The sequence below is a fragment of the Hesperophylax consimilis genome, chromosome 30, assembly GCF_061612785.1.
Source record: "Hesperophylax consimilis isolate HC1 chromosome 30, BYU_Hcon_1.0, whole genome shotgun sequence".
In the NCBI taxonomy this organism is placed as follows: Eukaryota; Metazoa; Arthropoda; class Insecta; order Trichoptera; family Limnephilidae; genus Hesperophylax; species Hesperophylax consimilis.
The window spans coordinates 13,735,003-13,748,698 of NC_142865.1; the positions used below are offsets into that span (position 1 = coordinate 13,735,003).

General features: G+C 32.5%; 1 long non-coding RNA gene across 2 annotated transcripts in view; it reads right to left on the reverse strand.

Annotated features, from left to right (window-relative positions):
- LOC149409661 (uncharacterized) overlaps window positions 1-11,925 on the reverse strand; it is a 463,199-nt gene extending 451,274 nt beyond the window's left edge. For both annotated transcript variants that reach the window (XR_016305149.1, XR_016305148.1), the window contains exon 1: window positions 11,799-11,925. This is a non-coding gene — a long non-coding RNA (uncharacterized LOC149409661). The remainder of the gene's footprint in view (window positions 1-11,798) is intronic.
- Window positions 11,926-13,696: the final 1,771 nt, after the last annotated feature.

The following is a 13,696-nucleotide window of genomic DNA, read 5'->3' on the forward strand; positions in this document are numbered from 1 at the left end:
TAGATGTAAAAGAAAGGGTAAAATTTCCACAACATACAATATTGTAGTGAAAATGAATAAATGTGAAATCAAAATCTATGCCTTCTTTTAGCAACAAGATAGAAGAATTACTAACTTAGAATGGAAATCATCAAACATATTACATATACAGAATTTTACACCAAGAACAAAACTAAACCATTACATTAGAACCCCGTTAATTCGAACCCCGATAATTCGAAAAAACGCGTAATTCGAAATTTTCGCCAAAAAAATCAAAAAAAATTTCATACAAAACGGTTATTTAATTCGAAACTCGTTAATTCGTAATTCGAAATTTATTTTTGTCCGCGCACGAAAATTTGTTCGAGTAATTCAAAAAAATTTGATTTTGCGAAAATAAATCATAATATTTCGTAAATCTGAATCTAAAAGTCAGCCGTGGCGGTAAACCGCCGAAAAATGTATTTTTACGTGGTTATACATCGTCCTAATTAGTATTATTATTTTGTAAATCTGAATCGATTTACACTGGAATGTCGTATTTTTTCAAATTTATTTCGAATATCCGAGTTTGAAGTGCCTAGAAAATACGTTTTACGCGGATATATCTCGTAGTTTTACGAGTTTACACCAAATATCAGAATTAAAAGTGTCGACCGCGACGAAACTCGTCCGCGAAATTTCGATTTACGCGTAAATGTATCGTATATTTACGAATTTATTTCGAATATTTGAATTTCAAATGGCCCGCCGCGACGGATATCGGCCGCGAAATCTCGATTTACGAGTAAATATATCTTATTTTTACGAATTTATTTCGAATATATGAATTTTAAAGGGCTCGCCGCGACGGAAATCGGACGCGAAATTTCAATTTTACGCGGAAATATATCGTATCTTTACTAACTTCACTTCGAATATCCGAGTTAAAAAATAAGGCGCGACGGAAATCGGGCGAAAAATTTTTATTCACGCCGAAATGACATATTTTTACGAATTTACTTCAAATATCTGAACTTAAAAGGCCGGCCATGACGAAAAACTGCCGATAAAATTCGATGTACGCGGAAATATATCATATTTTTACGAATTAACATCAAATATCTGAATTTAAAGGGTTGGCCGCGACGGAAATCGGCGGCGCATTCTCGATTTACACGGAAATATATCGTATTTTTGCGAATTTATTTCGAATATCTGAATTTAAAGAGCCGGCCGCGACGGAATACGGCCGCGAATTATCGATTTACGCGGAAATATATCGTATTTTTACGAATATCTCAATTTAAAGGGTAGGCCGCGACCGAAAATATCCGCGAAATCTCGATTTACGCGTAAATATATAGCATTTTTACGAATTTATTGCGAATATCTGAATTTAAAGGGCCGGCCGCTACATAAATAAATAAAGAAATAATTGGTATTAATACGAATTTACTCCTAAAATACCACCCGGATTAGAAGAGGCGGCCGAGAAAATCGATTTTCGGCGTATTTTTTTTTCATAAAATTTCGAATTACGTGGGAATTCGTTAATTCAAAAATTGATTTTTGATGTCCCGTGGATTTCGAATTAACGGGGTTCTACTGTATTTACATCAACAAAATGTAAAAAATAAAAGACAGTCAATAAAACAGAACTAGAATAAAATATGGTACCACGGGACAAAAAAAAACACGTCTTGATTTTCACTGAGAAACTGATCCAACTTACTGCACCGAGATTTACTTTTTACTTCCCTTATGATCATAGAATAGATATACCACATACCATTCTGTATCCAGCTGAGTCCAGGAAGTACCGATTTTAGTAAAAAAAAGTAAGTATTGACACTTTGTAAAAATGTTGATAATGATGATCTTTAAATTTTATTACGACCGCACTGGGTGTCCGACCCTTTTGACACTTTGTTGTAACTTTGCTAGATTTTTCTTTAGAGATTTCGCACCTACATAGTATAGGGAAAAACCAAGGCGGGGGGTTTACGACATGATTGTGTTGGGCTATTTACGAAAATAATAATAAAAAAATACCTACTTATATAGTTTGTCTTTGTCAGCATATCTTTTGTTACACACGCCGCAAGTAAAAGTAATAAAACACAACTTTGGGACTTCACAAATCGTAAATAACGAATTTCGTTTTATTTTTGGAATTCCCTGATATTTTAAGAATATTTTGAAATTCCCTGACATTTCCCTGATAATTCCCGGTTCGGTAAAATTCCCTGATAATTCCCGGTTTTCCCGGTTTTCCAGGTCTGTGGCCACCCTGTATATGCTTTCTATAATTTTTAGTATTAATGACTCTATCCTGAATTGCAAGCATAAATCCTTCTATTTCTGCGCTCAACTCTCCAATACTCAACCATTTGTTTGACTTAATTTTGTCAACATACGTTTGGTTGAGATAATTGAAGTGTTTTGCGTGTAAAATTTTATTTGACCAGGAATCTAATAATTCCTGGTTGGGATTTATAAAAATGTTGGCATTCTCATCGTATAAATTTAAAGGTGTAATATTTCTATCTGCCTTGCAAATTATTTTGTGCATTTCTGAGCTATGAGCTTTCCTATGGAAAAAAGTTCTTAGCATTTCTACCTGATTATGTTTCAAAGAAGTTATTTTGACTATACCTCTACCTCCTAAATTTCTTGGTAAATTAACTCGTTCTATAGCTGAATTTGGATGATGGCAATTAAACTTTGTTAGCGTAGTTCTAATTAATCTTTCTAAGTTATCTAAATCTGTATTAGACCATTTAAATATTATTATTCGATAAAATATAAAAATTGTCTATATTTGCATGACTTTAAAAACATACGGATGTCATCAAATTTTTGATATAAATTAAATACACTAGATCAGAGGTCGGCAAAGTGCGGCTCCGGAGCCGCATGCGGCTCTTTAGCCTCTTAAGTGCGGCTCCCGCGCAAAAGTTCACGGAAAGGCGCGCAAGACGCGCCGATGGTATCAGCGGGTGACGCCTGTGGGGTGCGCGGTGCGAGGGAGACTCTTCTCGCGTTTCAATAAGTCTGGTTTTCGTTGGATAGCAGTCACCTCGCCAGTCACGTTTGTCGCGCACGTGTAACAAGGGTTTTTTTCCATCCAGCTGCACATTCTACATTTTTATATGATAATCATTTATATTATAATGTTATTTATTTAGTGTTGGTGTCGGAAAAAAATTATATTATAATATGGTAGTTATTTAGTATTGGTGACGGAAAAAAAAATTTTTTGGGATTTTTTTATAGGTCCCCTATTTCACATGACTTGTTGAGTTGAGTGGACCGAGACTTTCGCGTTTATTCAAAACTTAGATGGCCTTCCGACATGTCTTATTTGTAAGGAAAAATTGGCGCATAACAAGAAGTGAAATTTGGGGAGACATTTAAAAATAAACACACTTCATTTAGCAATAAATATCCTGTCGGTAATGCAAGGAAGAAAGCAGTTGAGGAACCGTACACAGACGGCGAATACATTAAAAGTTTTTTGTTGTTGTTTGTTTTTTGAAGAACTATTTCGGGATTTTAAGAACAAGGCAGAAATTTAAAAAAAAATTAAAGAGTTCCGTTGTCTGCCAAAACAGTGAAAGATAGAACACTTAAAATGTCTTCGAATATAACCATCCAGCAAATCGAAGATCTAAAATTGGTTTAGGCTTTATCAATAGTAGTTGACGAGTCTTGTGACATAAATGATACAGCGCAAGTTTCGATTTTTGTAAGATTTATTTCTCATTCAGGTCCTAAAGAAGAACTTTTAGGATTATTGCCACTCAAAGGTCAGACGAGTGGAGAGGATATTGCAAACGCTGTAATTGGATGCATGGATAAACATCAAATTTCTCTCGAAAAAATTGTGTCGATTTCAACAGACGGGGCCAAAAGTACGACCGGCCACAGAAAGGGGTTTGTTGCTCTTTTGAAAGAAAAAAATAATCACGAGATACTTGCTTACCATTGCATCATTCATCAAGAAGCGCTTTGTGTGCAGACATTTCCAAAATAAATTTGTAAGGTTATGGAATTGGTGATTACGATTGTTAACTCCATTTTAGCTAAAGCTCTTAATCATAGCCAATTCAAAGAATTTTTAGTTGAAATTGAGAGTGAGTACGGTGATCTTCTGATTCATAACAAGGTACGTTGGTTATCAAGAGGGAACGTTTTAAAGCGTTTCAAATTGCTGTTTACAGAAATCAAAGCATTTCTCCTTGAGAAGGGTGTTAACTATCCAGAACTAACAGACGATAAGTGGATTCAAAACTTTTATTTCATGGTAGACGTTACGTCTCATCTAAATAAAATCATTTTTTTCGATGTTAGAAGAAGTCGTTTTATTTGAAAACAAATTATCCCTCTTTGCTGAAGATTTTGCAAGGGAAACATTGTTTCACTTTCCGAGTCTGCTGAAGCATCGCCAAGAAAATAATTCTTTCATTGACAAGCACTACTAAATATGGAGCTCTAAATTTGAACGTTTTTGTGTTGATTTATAAATACTGGAGAAGAAAAAATGTGAGCTTAGTTCACAACACAAGTGGTCTACCTTGAAAGACCTAGAGAAGGAAGACATGATCATATTCAACGCTTGGAATAGTATTCCCAACTCTTATGACCAGCTGAAAAAACTCGCTTTTTCTGTACTATCCCTTTTCGGTTCTACATATTCATGCGAACAATCTTTTCAAGCATGAACTTTATCAAGAGTAAACTGAGAAGTCGTCTTATTGATGATAACCTGGAATCGTGCCTAAAATTAGAACAACAACATACAAACCTGACTTACTCAAACTTTCGAAGGAGATGCAAGGGCATGGTTCGCATTAAGTACTTATTATGATTGTCATTGTCATGGTTTAATATATATTATTTTTAATATGTTTTTTAAATTTTTCTTTGTACAATATTTTACGTTACTTAAATCTTACAAAACTGATCAATCATTTTGATTGTAAGAAATTTCTCATTTTGCCTGTTTATTCGTTTGAAATAAAATAATTATATCTCAACTTAATATTTGAATAGGTAATACATCATAATTACGTAATAGTGTGATACTGTATATTAAAATACTTAACTGATTATTATAATGCTTTTATAATTGGCTCTTATTTTTTTTTTAAATCGTTGTATTGTACATATTTGGCTCTTTGGCAAATAAGTTTGCCGACCTCTGCACTAGATGAACACTAAATGAGGCCCTTTTTGTTTCTTTTGTAAATAATAATCTCAACTTCCGTAGTTCCTATTTGGGAGGCGGGTATGGGTAACGCCGCCCCGGGAACCATTTATTGGATAACCAACACCTCTGCCATAGACCACCCCAAGTGGTCCGCTGCGTTTGTTGATTTAGATATAAATACAATAATAAATATACATTTTATATTTATTTTCATCAGAGATAATGTTTTATTTATTTATTTTTATTTAAGTACATAAAACAGGCATGGTGCCCAAAAATTTACATACATGGATGTTTAAATACATAATAATAAAAAAAATAGTAACAAAATGAATAAGCTAAATATGCAGAAGTAAATAACAAATAAGAATGGATAAAAAGGTAAATACAAATATGTTCATAAACGATTTGTTATTGTCACACCTGTACTGGTGAGACACTGATTAGGTAGGTACAATGTTGCTTCTCTTTAAATAATCGGCTTCATCACAATATGATTAAAGGTAATACTTTTTTTTGAAGTGTTTAAATTGGTAATTTAAAATGTCTATGTCATTATTAGAGCCATGTATAATGTTATAATTTCTTAATGTTCGCGGTACAGGGGAAAAATATCCTGTATTTGTGTGGTAGGCTTTAATATAGAAAATGTCTTTCATCCTCCTTGTTAATTTTCTTGATGGTATATTGATGTTAATTTGGAATAAAATGTTTGGTGTATCAACTGATGCATGTACAATTTTGTGTAGAAGCAGTACGTCAGAAAGTTTACGTCTGACCGTCAGTGAGTGTAGTTTATAGTGTAACATATTATGTAACACAATCTAACAAGGCTAGCATTTTGAATATGTTTTATAGTGTTTTTTTATTAAATATATTTCAAGAGCGCTCGTGCCGCGTTTCAATTCAATTCTGTTTAAAATAAGGACAATTAGTAATAGTATTCACGATTTTATACAGAAACATACATAAACCAACCATCTACATAAATGTTCATTTGTTTAAAATCCTAATCTCCGAAAGTTCTTCACCCATTGCTCTGAAATTTTTACACAAACGTCTGTTTTTTATATACCTACCTACATTATTTAGATGTCACCTGTGACAGGTAAAAACATGCTTTAAAAAAACAGAGCCATCTGTTGGATGTAAAAGCAACATGCGCTATTGTTTCTCTATCTGCACGGACATACTTAGTGAGGTGCAGCTAGTATTATATAAACTGTTGATTTCCCAAACCTTAAATAAATGCAAAAATAATATTTTATTAAGTTTTACAATACGTACATCAAATACAATAAGCAAAATGACAAACAAAATGCTTCCATTTAAACCTACTCGATAGCCGTTAGACAATTTAAAAATCATACAAATACAGGTTTTCCAATAAGAGGTGTTATTTTGATATTCAAAGAGAAATGCCATTTTTTAATATAAATGATCGGATGTTTATTTCATTATAAAGAGGAAAGTATGCCGTTAATAGTTTAAAATAACATCAGTCAAATGACCACCACGACCACGCCTACAGGACCATATCCTTTTCATGAAATTTTCCATAACCAAATCGCAAAGTGGCTGCCTTATGTCCTCGATAGCCTCACGAATTCCATCTTTGAGGTCTTGAATCGACGCTGGGCTGTTGGCATAGACCTTCTCTTTCATATGGCCCCAAGGAAGAAGTCGCAAGGTGTTAAATCACAAGATCTCGGTGGCCAATTGTGATCACCTCTTCGAGAGATAACACGGTCCGGAAACCTTTCCCGTAAAAGATCAATGGTTTTGTTGCTTGTGTGGCACGTAGCGTCGTCTTGTTGAAAGTAAACGTTGTCCAGATCAATACCATTCAATTCCGGCCATAAAAAATCATTAATTCATTAATTAATATTCAAAATAACACCTCTTATTGGAAAACCCAGTACTAAAGCCGGTATAATTAGTATAGGCAAAATGGTCAAAATCTCTATACTAGCTAAGAGTGATGATTTTGGATCACCCATGTTGTCGCTTATGTAATTATTCCGTGTGGGAGCTCTGTTTCGATACAATCATTATTTACTTACTGCGCATGTACTTATTTACTTGTAAAATAACTTTTTGTTATTATGATTTCCGATTTTATGTCCGGGTTAAATCTTTCCCATAGGAAAAAATAAACCCTTCCACACACTTTTCCACAAATGATCATCTAGTCAATCAACATTATGCAAGTGCATTATATAAGCAAAATAAATACAAAACAATACAAGAACAACACGTCAACTCACCAGAGATCAAATGAGAAAATAATTCACCGACTCCAGATATTTTCATATCAGAGGGTTCGGCTCGGTAGAACTCCTAACAGGGCCTATAAATCCTACCGATCCGTCAACATAAATATTTAAAAAATCTTTCGTTATCCTACATGTATTCAAAATGACCGACTTTTGCATTTTTATACTATATAAATTTTTTGATAGAACTAATACGCCTAAATTTTTAATGAGAGAGCTAGGTATAATGCCAGTAGCCGAAAAAACAAATGGTAATATTTTTATAGTCTGAGAATGCCAAATTATTTTTATCTCATTTCCTAAATCTGTATATTTTCTTTTTTTTTAAATTTTGTCATGTAAAACTATATCGGGTCTATTATGACTAATCGTTCGGTCTGTTAGTATAGTTTTATCATAATTTGGTCCGTATTCATAATATGGTATTATATTACGGCAGTCAATCAAGTTATGTTTAATTACCAAACTTTGGTGAATTATTTTTAAAACTTGTTTATGCCTTAATGTATACTCGGACGGTGCTAGTATATAACATCCCGATATAATATGTTTTATAGTTTCCGGAAAAGCCAAACATTTTCTACATAAATCATCAATTTGATTTGTATCTTTGATTATATGCTTTCTATATGTTTTAGTATTAATGACTCTATCCTGAATGGCAAGCATAAATCCTTCTATTTCTGCGCTCAACTCTCCAATACTCAACCATTTGTTTGACGAAAATTTGTCAACATACGTTTGGTTGAGATAATTGAAGTGTTTTGCGTGTAAATTTTTATTTGGCCAGGAATCTAATAATTCCTGGTTGGGATTTATAAAAATGTTGGCATTCTCGTCGTATAATTTTAAAAATGTAATGTTTCTATCTGCCTTGCAAATTATTTTGTGCATTTCTGAGCTATGAGCTTTCCAATGGAAAAAAAATTCTTAGCATTTCTACCTGATTATGTTTCAACAAATTCTTTTGACTATACCTCTACCTCCTAAATTTCCAGGTAAATTAATTCGTTCTATAGCTGAATTTGGATGATGGCAATTAAACTTTGTTAGCGTAGTTCTAATTAATCTTTCTAAGTTATCTAAATCTGTATTGGACCATTTAATTAAGCCAAATGAGTACGTTAATAGAGGTATTGCCCAAGTATTTATTGCTTTTACTAAATTTTTAGCAGATAGATTGCATTTTAAAATTTTCCTGATCCTAGTTTGAAATTTAATCCTAATATCATTTTTAATACTAGTATGTTCTAATCTATTTGATTGTGGGTATCCTAAATACTAAAACCTCATCCCTTTTCATATTAGTAATTTGGAAATTTCTAAATATATTCTCTCGTCCCCATCTACAATTTTGCCTTTCTCTATATGGATCGTTCTACATTTATCTAAACCAAAAGTCATTTTGATGTCATCTGAAAAGTTTTTAACTATTTCGATCATTTTCTCTAAATTTTGTTCAGAATTTGAAAATAATTTTATATCATCCATAAACAATAAATGCGAAATTGTACTACTCTCCCTTGTATTATCATATATTAATATCTATTTATTATTATTATGCACTTATTACGTATTAATAACGAATTTAGTTTATTCTTATATATGTAAATAATCTGTTGATTTTCCCAAATAAATAAAATAAAATTACCTACTATCTACTTCATTCTTGTATTATTATTTACTTTAATTATTATCTAGCTAATTTGTTTACCTATTTTTATTTTTAATATTATTTACTTACCTATCGGTTATTATTAACCTATTTTTATTCAGTTGTTTTATTTTTTCTTATAATTTATTATTCATACTATCCATCTTGTAATTGTTAGTATGGCTACCCTACGCTTGTGTCTGATAAGCCAGCACAGGTACCTTGTACTTAAGTTAACAGAAGAATATTATTGTTGCCAACTTACTATAAACGTACTGCCCAATGCTTCTTTTGTGAAAAAAAATTTTTTTTAGTAGTTTACATTTATATTTTTTATTGAGTAATTATTTTTTTATTGGTATTTTACTCAAGCGAAACGATAGGAAAACCTTCAATTTATCTAAAGCCCATTTTTGGTATTCATAATGTACACCAATTCGTTATAAAGATTAATCAAAATAGTGATTTAGCGTTAAGCTTCGCCTTAAATGCTTAAATTGATGTACGGGCGGTTTTTCACTGACTTGGTATTTCTATACAAAATTCTAAATGATGCATTTGAAAGTCCAGAATTGCTCGCATATTGATGGGTTTTCGGATTCCACTACGTAATACTAGAAGTCAGGATTTATTTCAGTGCAGAAATTCTGGGACTAACAACCATATGCATTCCTTATTGCCTAAAATACTAATGGAGGGAAATAATTATACCGGGTCAATAGACATCTTCAATTTAACACTTAACAAATACAGAATATTGTTACCGACAGTATCAATTATGTATAATAAATACTATATAATATACATATGTAAAAGCCCCTAAAAAGGGTGTTAATAAATAAATAAAAATTAAGAGAAATACGAACGGACACGGGACGAGAAATGCAAAAATAATAAAAGTTGACTAATACGAAAAATCAAACCAAACAATTAAATTCCAATAGAAGTGAGTCACATTTATAAATAATATAATTTAATTAAGAAAGTTTGTTACCAAATGTATATCAATCTATAATATGTAGGTAGGTATATAACTTATCAGTTATTTACACATAATAAAAAAAACACACACTTATAATTTTAATCAGATATAGGGCGTTAATAAATAAATAAGAATTATGAGAAACACGAACGGACACGGGACGAGAAATGCAAAAATAATAAAATTGACTAATACGAAAAATCAAACCAAACAATGAAATTCCAATAGAAATGAGTCAAATTTAATAATATAATTTAATTAAGAAAGTTTGTTACCAAATATACATCAATCTATAATATGTGTATAACATTACATATGAGTTATTTATACATAATAAATAAAACACACTTATAATTTTTAATCACATATAAGCTTTAATTTTTTCTTATCACTTTTTGTAAATATTAAGATAGTATTATTTTGATACGGAAGATAGTTACTAACTAACAATTACGCCGTACTCTAGGGGTAGGCAGAGAGGATACACCGCCAAACAACTCTACATTTTGGCAAACATTCACTTCATTCAAATTTATTCATTTATATAAAACTAATTTTAAATATTCAAGAAAATTTTCTTTATAGGTTGGTGGTTCCACGCTTTATTTATGAATCATTTAATTATAAGAAAATAGAATCTAATAAGAATTGAACACTAATTTTACTGATATTATCGTTGATAAGTTTTGGGTTATAAGTTCTTTATCTAAATTCATTAGATAATATTGATTTCAACATTGATAACTGTCGTTCGCACTATTTTAGATTATGAATTGATGTGATTTGAGCATTTGATACGAGTTTTACATCGATAATTAAACATTTAATATTTATTTTAGATTATTAATAATCGGACAAGTGCTTTTTAAAACTAATAACGTAATTTGATAACAGAATAACTTCGATAATTTTAACTTCACATTACGAATCTTTTAGGCAACGAATTCTACGAGTGTTTACATCACCAAAAAATAAATCAAATTGTGTTAATATAATAACGATATTGATTGAAATAATTCGATCCTAATTTTAAAAAAAACTCATTTCGTTTAAAATATTTTCACTGTTTAAGGTTATGAATTGCACTTACTCTAATTTTGGGCATAGTTTTGATACTTGTTGACAAATAATGGTAAAATACAATAAAAATTGATTATAATGTTATATTAATTAATTAAATGCAAACTACTTAGGTGTTTATAACCAACAATCACATTTTAAACAAACAATCCCGCTTCGACACGTGACCGACCCATTGTTTTGTTAACAGGTAGCATGTTTAGAATTAACTACTGACTTTGCAGACAGATTGTTACGTAAAGAGGGTATTTTTATAAAACACGAAACAAATGAACACATTTCACTCTTATTATTATCAAACCGCCTCGTTAAATTATGTACATAATACACCGCCACCAAACATGTATCACTGATAAAAAACAATACCTCTTCACAGAGGATTTTTTGATACAAAACTTGCACTTAAATTCACAATTCAGGGTTTGGGATGAGCACACGACAATTGCACAAAAATTAAAGGGTAAAATCGTCGATAAATACTGAGTATTTCCTGAAAACATCGAGCGTAAAATCTGTGTGTACTAAACTGAGAAACACTACGGCCATTTTTTTCACGGCGGCTCTTGTCAAACGCAGAAATTTTTCGGCGGTAGGGTGTCATTATAGGTAGTTTTTTGGTGTTATACTTACGCGTTCGACGTCTATTTCGCTTCCCGTGCACAATCTTTTACTTCCATTGCCGTTATACGCCATTTTACACGCGAGATATAAGAAACGCGCACACAACCGTAACTTTACCGTGGTTCGGGAATGACTGAAGTCGCGACCGGCTGGTACCGGCTGACGACTGAGCCCGCGCGAATCCACTTGGCCTATATTTTTAAGTGTTGTCGTAGTGTAAAAAATCTGCTCACTTTGTGCAATAATTAAATTGCACGTTGGCTGTTGATTACACATTTTTATATATTTGTTTCTGTTTACACGTATAAACTTAAGCCATCACATCATTTCTCCGAGTGGGTGAGTAGAGAGGATGGACTGCCTATATTGTTTCATAAATCTGCTCTTCTGTTAAATATATGTTATATACGGAAATGAAAGCTAAATTGTAGCATTGACAATTTACAACAGAAGTACGGTAAATATAATCACACTAATAAAACTAGACGAAGATTGAATAGTAAATAACCATACTACGCGTCATATTGAACACACTGCAAACTTTATGACGCATCTAATTGACTAAAGATGTATACGGCGCTATCAAAACCGTTCAAATCCCAACAGAAATCATTGTCTTACTATGTGTTTTCACTGGCAGTGAAATTTGAACAGCTAATATTGTAACATGTTGAAAAAATAAATTGACAATGAACGTATGAAAATACTAACAAAATTGAAACAATGAGAAATGTATTCCCCCCTTTGGTCGATTTCTAAGACATAGAAATTGAAGATGAGAAATTCGTGATGAGTATTTGCACTTTTTAGTAACTACTAGAAGAATGAATATGAAATATCACAAATTCATTCTTATATAATCAATACATTTCAATTTGGGAGGCGGGTATGGGTACCGCCACCCGGAAACTATTTATTGGATAACCAACACCTCTGCCATATGTCGCCCCAAGTGGTTCGCTGCGTTTGGTGATTTAGCAGGGGTGCCTGGGGTTCGTGGGGTGAGTCGTTTATGAAGGTCTTTGCGGCGGAAAAGTCTGCCCACCTACTGCGTGATGGGTCGGATCGGGAGACACTGGTTGTAGGAAAACCCTTTTACTTCTCCAACAGGACTCCATCGACCCATCGGCTTGCACCCAAAATTTCTACCCACCCCTCAAACGCGTTTCCTTCCCAGAGATTCCTGTCCTTATTTTCCTTAAAGAGACCCCCCACACAACGTCCCCAAAGATGACATAGGCGACGAGGGATATTATTTTCCTGAGAGCCTCCTGTATAGAGCTGGTGTAAAAAAAACATATTACCACCATGCTTTTACGTTCATTCATCACGCTTCCAATACAATTTATTCATAATTGTAAAAAGCATTCACTTTGTGGCTCATCATAATTTACAATAAAAATACATAAATTTGTTTTATATATTAATCTTTATTGATCAAGTCAAGCACTAGTTCCTATATCTCTTAAAATCACAAGAGTTAATAACATATTATTCATAGGCAACGTTTTCTTTTGCAATATCCATCTAGTGTTGAAATAGAATTATGCGCTATAAAATATGCCTGTTAAAAAATTCAAAATGGTCACACTCACCAGAAAAATGTTCATTTTTTAAATATTTACGCATAAGATATATTAGGAAAGGGTTAAATGTAAGAAATATGAACAAGATAATCCAACCATCTTGCCGGGAAAATAATCGAATCGTGGAGTTTAGGAGCGAAATCGTGTAATGCTACGTTTACATACGCGAGCCGAACTGTGGAACTGAACCTCAACTTATGGGAAAGGAATGAAGCAACCGCAATGGCACGAAACGCCGCTTGCAGTTGTTTCTTTGCTTTCCCGTAATTCGTGGCTCGGTTCGCGTTTCGGTTCGCAAATGTATACCTTACCATAATAAAA